The sequence below is a fragment of the Anolis carolinensis genome, chromosome 1 (assembly GCF_035594765.1).
Source record: "Anolis carolinensis isolate JA03-04 chromosome 1, rAnoCar3.1.pri, whole genome shotgun sequence".
Classification (NCBI taxonomy): domain Eukaryota; kingdom Metazoa; phylum Chordata; class Lepidosauria; order Squamata; family Dactyloidae; genus Anolis; species Anolis carolinensis.
The window spans coordinates 7,961,606-7,971,014 of NC_085841.1; the positions used below are offsets into that span (position 1 = coordinate 7,961,606).

General features: G+C 37.4%; 1 long non-coding RNA gene across 1 annotated transcript; it reads left to right on the forward strand.

The window, feature by feature from the left end:
- The first annotated feature begins 3,877 nt into the window (after positions 1-3,877).
- Positions 3,878-8,760, forward strand: LOC103280083 (uncharacterized). Its single transcript, XR_507149.3, has 3 exons — positions 3,878-4,027; positions 6,390-6,544; positions 8,541-8,760. It is a non-coding gene; the product is annotated as an uncharacterized LOC103280083 (long non-coding RNA).
- The last annotated feature ends 649 nt before the right edge of the window (positions 8,761-9,409 follow it).

Here is a 9,409-nt window from a genome sequence, read left to right on the forward strand (position 1 = left end):
ATTCTGCTTTTGCTCAATAAAATTACAAAAGACTATCTACTGTGTGCTGCCTGGTGTCTACAGCAAGGTGAACTAGTCAGAGGTGTGACACTCCACTTCATTTGGCCAATGTAGATGGGCTCATTGACCCATGGTTAAATCAACCTGGATTTTAGGTGTTGATTTTAAAAAATATATAATTTCTAGACTTATGCATGAGTTTAAGTTCATGTTCTAAATCCAACTATTAGTTTTAGTACAATTGGGTAAACATTTCACTGTGTGAATTAGAGAACACAGGAGAGCCATTAAAGAATTCTCAGAAAATTTTAATTGATTCAAAATACAACTGTCCTCCTAGATATATCTTGTGGGGACATGAGATATTCTTTGTGATGGAACCTTGCCTCTAAAACTCCCTTCCTGAAGAGGCTAGGGTGTTCTCCTCCAAATTTTTCTCCTTCTAAAAGGTCAAAATGCTGTGTTTGTCTGATTTGATAGGTCATTAATAGAAGAGATTTTTAAAAATGAGCTTCATCATCTGTATTTCTTACATTTTAATTATTAACATTCCAGTTAAGTCAAGTTATCTCTCGAGAGCAAGGCAACTATCCTTCTGCCACTGTGACAGTTTTATATAGCTCTAAATGGGATTTTGTTTATTATAGTGTCTGCACATCATTGTTTTTCATAGGAAACAAAATCTTCTGCACAGGAATTAATATTTTTGCATTGATATATTAATTTCCCTGTAGTAAATGTTGATTTCTGTGGAAAATAAACACATGGAGTGGGGCGTAATCTATGAAGATGACATCTAGCTCTACTACTACTACTACTACTACTACTACTACAATAATAATAATAATAATAATAATAATAATAATAATAATAATAATAATAATAATTTTATTCTTATATCCCGCCCCATCTCCCCGAGGGGACTCGGGGCGGCTCACAACAATAATAAAAACAGTGACAAATTACACATTGTAAAATCAAACATGAAAAGCAGTCATACAATCAATACATACATCACATGTTAAAAACAAGGAGACTACTACTACTAATACCTCCCCAAAGCCAAGGAAACTTTCCTGATCCTAAACTAATGTCTATCATCAGTAATTGATTGGATGACAACAAACAAATTGAAACTTAATGCAGATAAGACAGTGGTGCTTTTGGTCAGTCAGAAGGCAAATTAGTGAATAGGAATGCAGCCTATGATAGATTGTAGCTGGCCCTCTAAATCCACAGATTCTGCATCCATGGATTCAACAGCTCTTTGAAGGCAACCATTGGGGTGATATGAAAGCTTCATTCTTAGGGTCAAAACATATCAGAAACAATTTCAAGGCACACAACAACAATAAACAGCAATGGCTTAATTTGGCCTTATATTTTGTATGTTTTAAATTTAAATTTAAAAACCATCTTGAATCTCAATCAAGATATAATAATAGTGAATAATAATAATAATAATAATAATAATAATAATAATAATAATAATAATAATAATAATATCACCACTGTAGCAGGATACTCATAAAAGGGCATATTGTGAAGTCCCCCAAATTTTCAGTCTTTTATTATACACTTTTCCCACCTGTCTCACAACACTAATGACAAATAGATTTATCTGAGACATGTCAGCTGGTCAATGTGGGGTTTAACTGTCCAACAGATGGAGAGCAATTGATCTATTGGTAAGCACAGAGGAATGACAATAGTGATGAAAGCATATGGAAATTGTAGGCAAGATCAGAGAGGACTCAGTCTGAAAGGATAAAACAACCTGAGATATTGTACTATCCTGTATCCTGAGTCCTTATTAAGGAAATAAATTCAGCGTCAATGGGGAAGCCGTCTTAGCCTCACTCCAATTGACTACTAAGTATATTTAGAGACACTGAAATCTTACTAGAAGAATTTGCTATAATTGCTGAAAGCAACCCTTGCAATTATTTGCAATAACAAAATTACAAAAAAATGAAATTTAGTTGGCTTCTCTTTACAGTTCCTTTCTTTTGCAGCATCCAGGCTGATGATTCAGGGCTGAGTCCAAAGGAGAAGCCACAAGGAGAGATTGTGGAAGCTTTGGCTAAGCTTCAAGGCCTAGAAGAACCTATTATTGTGGCTGTTGCTGACGTTCTGGGGAACCAAGGTAATTATTAATTGATTAATCAATATGGGATATGTGAATCTTGTAAATTTTGCAAAGTGTTATACTCTCCTGCCCTGCTTGAAATTCACAATCTTGTGAATGTTTTAAATATGGAGAAATGCAGGTATTTCAGAGAAGTCAAAAAGAGATGTTGCTTACATCATTATCATAATTTATAGATAAGGCATATGAGAAGCCCCTGCTTATCTGATGGGAAATGGATTGGAGCACTTTCAGAAAATAGATCTGCATTTCTTTTTAGCTTGCAAATATATTTTTGCCAATGAAAACCTTAAATAATGCACTACATTGCATCTATATTGCTACAAGGCACGGTTGCCTCCTAACACTATATATCACATTTGATTGCATGCGAAATCTAATTAACACAATGCACACACACACAAGTAAAACATTGGATAGTATTGGGTGTTGTATGCTTTCCAGGCTGTATGGCTGTGTTCAAGCAACATTTTCTCCTGATGTTTCGCCTGCATCTGTGTCTGGCATCTTTAGAGGATCCTCTGAAAATGCTAGGCACAGATGCCATTGAAACATCAGAAAAAATGCTGCTCAAACACGGCCATATAGCCTGGAAACCACACAACACCCCAGTGATTCTGACCATGAAAGTCTTTGACACTGTATATTACACACACACACACACACACACACATATATATATATATTATTTACACCATATTCTGTATTCTGTAGATTTATGTTGATATGTGCCTTCAAGCCACTAACAACATCTAGATAGGTAGTTCGATATGATCTTTATTGAAAGCAATTATACCTTATGTTTAATGTATCTGGTAGCTAAAACCTCTGGAACTGAATTGAGAAGGATTACAATTGATATAGGGCTGGTTGCCTATTTTTTCATATTTACACTTGTCTCATTAGGATGCACTGAAATAAAGGTTGAACAATGTGATACCTGTATTTACTCGAGTCTAATGCACCACTGAATCTAATGCGCACTTAAGTTTTCCAAACCCTGAAACCAAAAAAAAGTATTTGCTGACAAATGTAATGCACAGTAGCAAAAGATGTACTTTTTTGTAACGTGGCCATTACAGTTGCTACCTGCTTAGAGTTCCTTCTTTAAAAACAAAAGCTTCCAGCGATGGAAAGGAAAACCTTGGGGTGCATCTCTGCTGTAGGATGAATCCACTTTAACTGCTCTGCTATGGAGTCATGGTGGCTGTAGTTTTACAAGGTCTTGAGCCTTCTCTGCCAAATAAATGTGGATGCCTCACCAAACTGCACATCCCAGGATTGTATAGCATTTATCTCAGACAATTAAATTACAGATCACAGTCCTTAAATAGAAGCTCCAAGTGCTCCTGAATTAGTTCCCCTTTTTGCTTTGGCTCAGCACTAAGATTATCTATCATATTACACAAATCCAATGTGCACTTTAATTCTGGCAAGGTAATTTAGCTGAAAAAGGTGAGCATTAGATTCGAGTAAATATGTTTTTTTCCCTTATTATGCCTTATTCACCCTGAATATACTGCCTGGCAGAGTGTTAAATGGGTAGCAAGTGAAAATCTAAGAGGTTTTGACTTCTCCCCGTGTTTCTTTGCAAACAAACCCTCCCAGGCAAGTTATTCTGCAATAGCTATGTTTAATTTATTACACTGTCTTACCTGCAAGAACTCAGCCTCACGCAATGTCATAGTTAGTTCATACTGGTTCATTCTGAATTCATTCCGTACAATACAACTGGCTTGTTCTTTGTGTAGGAAACTTTAAACTTCGGAGTGGCTTCAATCAGTGTAGGATTAAACATGGCAGCTGTTACAAGGGTCCTTGCCCGCTTGGGACTGTGATCATTGGGAACTGCAACTTTTTCTATCAGTGCTGCAAATGGTAAGTTGCATTTCCCACGAAACCATGTAAAGTGTATTTGCTAGCTCTATAAGAGCTGTTGGATAGTAGAAAAGACTGCCTGGTTTTCAAACTGAGTTTGAATGATCATCTTTCATGAAGTATTTAAGGTGTTGATTTCTGCAGTGATAGTTTCTTAAACTAGAATATCCTTCTTTGAAATAGTTTAATGGTTTTATCAATGTGAAGTAAATCAAAACATTCCCAGTGCAGATTTCATTTATTATTTTTCGAATATAGGATAACTTTCCTGTCTTCTTAGATATTATGCAGAAAGTACTCTGAGTCTCCCAACATTCATATTTTTCTCTGACTGATTGCAAACATTTTTCAACTCTTTCTAAACCTTCCCCAAATCAAATTTGGGCAGTGTGTGAACATTCAATTCAGTTATTTGTATTCAGTGCAGGTTGGAATTCAGTGCTGGTGGTACAGCAAGAAAACCTCCCAATGCACATTTTAAGCTGCTGTACCCCCGTCTATTAGCCATTTAACATGGATGGAAAAAAATCTTTGAAAATATTCAAAAAGTGACCAAAAACATGTTTTTCAAATCTTGAGAAACTCTGATGAGAAGGATCCTGGACTGATGAGTCTTCACAGTTCAGTAAGGTAAAGGTAAAGGTTTCCTCTGACGTTAAGTCCAGTCATGTCTGACTCTGGGGGTTTGTGCTCATCTCCATTTCTAAGCCAAGGAACCGGCGTTTTCCATAGACACCTTCAAGGTCATGTTGCCAGCATGACTGCATGGAGCGCCGTTACCTTCCCGCTGAGCGGTACCTATTGATCTACTCACATTGGCATGTTTTTGAACTGCTAGGTTGGCAGGAGCTGGAGCTAACAGCGGCCCACATGACCTTGGAGGTGTCTATGGACAACGCCGGCTCTTCGGCTTAGAAATAGAGATGAGCACCAACCCCCAGAGTCAGACATGACTGGACTTAACGTCAGGGGAAACCTTTATCTTTACCTTTACCTAATTTTATCGCAAAAAAACTGGCGAAACATTGACTCCAGTGTAAGCCGAGATACCAATAAAAATACATTAATTAAGGCATCAGCAGTTTAAATGTTTTTGAATCTTTACATCAAAATGTAATTTAAGATATGACTGTTCAACTCTGATTAAATCATTATTTTCCTCTTCTCCAATGTAAATGTGCTTATGTATCCTTTTAATAATAATAGAGTGAAATAATACATGTAATAATAATAATAATAAATGCAGCAAAATAATAAATGTAATAATAAATAGAGTAAAATAATAAATTATTATTAATAATAAAAATAGAGTAAAATAAATGTAAAGGTAACAACAATAATAGAGTAAAATAATAAATGTAATAATAATTAATAGAGTAAAATAATAAGTGTAACAATACCAATAATAATAGAGAAAAATAATAAATATACCATATATACTTGAGTATAAGCAGACATGAATATAAGCCCCCCAGGACCCTCACCTGAGTATAAGCCGAGGACGGTTTTTTCAGTTCTAAAAAAGTGCTGAAAAACTAGGCTTATACTCGAATATATACAGTAATTAGATTTCCTCCCGCTGCAAGCCCAGAGATTGGGGAGAGGCATTTTTTGCTGGAGCACTGGATGCATGGAGGCAGAGGGTGTAGCCGAAGCCTATTGAAAGGGTTGCTGCCCACCTGTTGTCCTTCCTATCTAGATTTTTGTTGGCCGACTCTCATGCCTCTGCCATAGTTACTTCAGAGGTATTTTCGAGGCCAAGTAGAAATTTTATCCCCCTTCAGGGTTTTTTCCCCTCCCCTACACTGTTTGGTGTGTTGGGTAATTGACTTGGGTGGTGCCTTAATAAGTTTTGTAACAGGTTTGTGTGGAAGTATTCAACATCTCAGTGAGCACATAAGGCACTCTGTTTTGGTGAAGGACGGAAACAGGAATTCCCCCTGTGTATTAAGTGCCCAAGAAGTGAGTGCCTTAGGGATTTTATTTTCACATAAGAGCATGTGGTTTGGGGGGTGGGGGTTCAAAATTCCGGGTCTAGTTCTCCTAAATTGGTCACCCTGAGAGCAACTCAATAGAAAATGGTGTTTTTGCCAAGGACAGCTGGGGAGGAGATCTGTGAGTGACCAACTGCCTTAGCTCATCACATATCAGGTTGTCTCCCATCCCAAGTTCAGGTTATATTTCAGATAATCAAGAAACATTTAAATAGGTGACATTAAATAAAGTTGCCCATAGTTACCCACACTGCTATCTGGTTATTATTATTTCATTGGTTGGTGAGCAATTGCAGAAATTACTCATTGCTACAATTCGAGAATAAATTTAGTGAGAATTTTTTGCCAATGCTATTTACTTCCACTAGAGAGCAGAAAAGGCCAACAGAAAAGCATCCAACAACATCCTGGAAGATGGGATACTCAGAAGAATACTTTTTGTGAATCTAGCTATACCAAGGCAGGTGGACAAAGCTTTTCCATCCCTTTGTCATTTGCTTGATGGGCTGCAGCAGCTTAAAAGGTGAGTTTGGGGATGTGGGAAAGATATGCTCTATTTATGCAGAATAATATGATCCAAGGTCTCAGATATTATTGTATTTCATTTGTTAATAAACTATCATAAATTTATTATGAATTTGATATTTAATAATACTTGATTACAAATATTGTAAGATTTCTTTTTACTTTAGCCATAGGATAGCAGAAGGCAGAAATCTTCAGGTTTCTAGCTGTGCCCGGCCACGCGTTGCTGTGGCGTTGTCTGGTGGTGTTGGTGAGAAATTTGAGTTAGTGGTGGTATTGAATGTCTGTTGTATGGTTGTCTTTATGTTTAGTATGTATTTGGTTATTTGTGTAATGTGAAAGTGGTGGGAGTAGAGGGGGTCTTTGTTGCTGTGTAGTATTGTATAGTATGCATATGTTGTGCAAGTGTTGTGAATGGTTAGATTGTGTCTTGGTGCATAGTAGAAAGGGTTGGGGTGGATGGCCGTTAGGGGTGCCTCCAAATTATTGGATGGTATAGTTCTATGATTCTTATTATTATTGCTGTTGCTGTTATCATCATGATTATTATCTTTATTATCATCATTATTATAATATAGTGGGTGGATGGCCATCTGTCAGGAGTGTTTGGATTGTGTGGCCTTGCATGGTAGAAGGAGGTTGTACTGGATGATTCTCAGGGCTGTCTGCAAACATAAGGATTCCGTGATATTAGTATTGTTATTATCAAGAGGCTGTACGGCTATCTGTTGGGAATGTTTGGATGGTGTTCTCCATGGCAGGAAGGGGTTGGACTGGATGGCCTTTAGGGGTCTCTCCTATCTCTGTGACTGTAGGATTCTATTATTATTTTTATGGTGGAGATTGTGGAGATAAGCACCAAAAAATCATGTTAGACAACACATTTGGTAGAAAAAGTAGTTCAATATGCAGTAATGTTATGTTGTAATTACTGTATTTACGAATTTAGCACCAAAATATCACGATATATTGAAAACATTGACTACAAAAATGGCTTGGATAATCCAGAAACTTGGATAAGCGAGGCTTGGATAAGTGAGACTCTACTGTAAATAATTCGGATGATGGGCGGGCGCTAGGACCCAGGGGACAGCTTTTTCCCATTGCCTGCCTTTCCTCTTCCCTGCCGGCCTGGATAATCCAGAAACTTGGATAAGTGAGGCTTGGATAAGTGAGACTCTACTGTAAATAATGCGGATGATGGGCGGGCGCTAGGACCCAGGGGACAGCTTTTCCCCATTGCCTGCGTTCCCTCTTGCCGGCCGGCCATTATACTTTCTCTTTCCCTCCCGGCATGGCTCCCAATGGTGCGTTGTGGGTTCAGTCCATGTGGAGGTGCGTGACGTGATTTTGTGTTGTTTCAACCTTAAGGCGTGGATGATGGGTTGTGTTGTCAAATTTGGAGGTTGGGGGGCCTTTACTTTTGTTGCTTTGCTCAGCGCCGCGATTCCATTAGCCTTTTATATATATAGATTGGAGATTTGGGAGCCAATTTGATGAACTCTCAGTCATTCCAAGAAAACAGAGCACATTTCCACAAGCACAATAAGTTTCTTGGGTATGGTTGACTCACATAAGATATTTATTCATCTCCATCTGGGGATCAGGGTGAGCTCTCACTGTTAGCTCCAGCTTCTGCCAAACTAACAGTTTGAAAACACGCAAATGTGAGTAGATCAATAGGTACTGCTCCAGCAGATAGGTAACGGTGCTCCATGCAATCATGTCGGCCACATGACCTTGTAGGTGTCTATGGACAACGCCGGTTCTTCGGTTTAGAAATGGAGATGAGCACCAACCCCCAGAGTCGGACACGACTAGACTTAATGTTAGGAGAAAACTTTTACCATTACCTATCTCATTATAAGAAAGTGAGGATTTTTTAAAATTTCAGATTACATATTGTAATTCAGGAAACTAGAATGCTTCACATTGCATGAAAATATTTCTGTTGCACATAAAATAATGTCTTCTTTTCTTCTTTTTTTTTACAGAAAGAAATAATATGGTGGATTTCAAAGCTGTTTGATTGGCCTGTCATGTGAAATGCAAAATTTGGTTAGTTTGGGCTTTACCGGATCTCCCATGGCTTAAAATACAGGGTGTTTGAAAAAGAACTCACTAGTTTTAAGTATAAACACATTAAAACTAGGGAAGAACCGACATAATAATAATGGTGATCATTTTTTAATAAAGTAAGTTATTGCATCACTATTTTTTAACATATGTACTTCCTTATTACTTCATAAAAATGCAATTTGTTTCATTTCATTCTCCAAACTCATATTCATCATCTAAGTCTGGACAGTTACTTTTTAAAAGGAACTTCTTGTTTTAATCTGTAATCTTATCACTCTTGCTTTGGTCCCAAAAGACGCACATTAGATTGTTCATTACTATAGAAATGCTTCTAGATTTGTGTCCAATGTGTAGTGTCATCTGCATACAATTCAAGTTTGGTGTGCATTCTCTGGAATGCGAACACAAAAATCCTGAGATGAATACACTGAATCTATGTTTCATATAGGTGCCATGTTAAAAATAGGAGAGCACTTTTTCTATTTGCAGCAGCTAAAGGAAAAAGTGCATGTGCCAATCTTCACCATAGGCTCGTCGCATGTTAATAAGCAAAGTCCGCCCTTTTCACCACAATTATCAGTGTTGACCATTTCAGCATTACCTGGAAAGGGAAGTGAAAGATTTTATTCCACAATGACAAATTCAAAAGCTTTTGATGGAAAACCTTTCTAGTGTTCATAAAATACTATGTCTATAGAGTCAGCATGGTGCAACGGTTTCAGTCGCTTGATCTACACTGCCATATAATGCAGTTCCAAACTGTATAATATGGCAGTGTAGATCC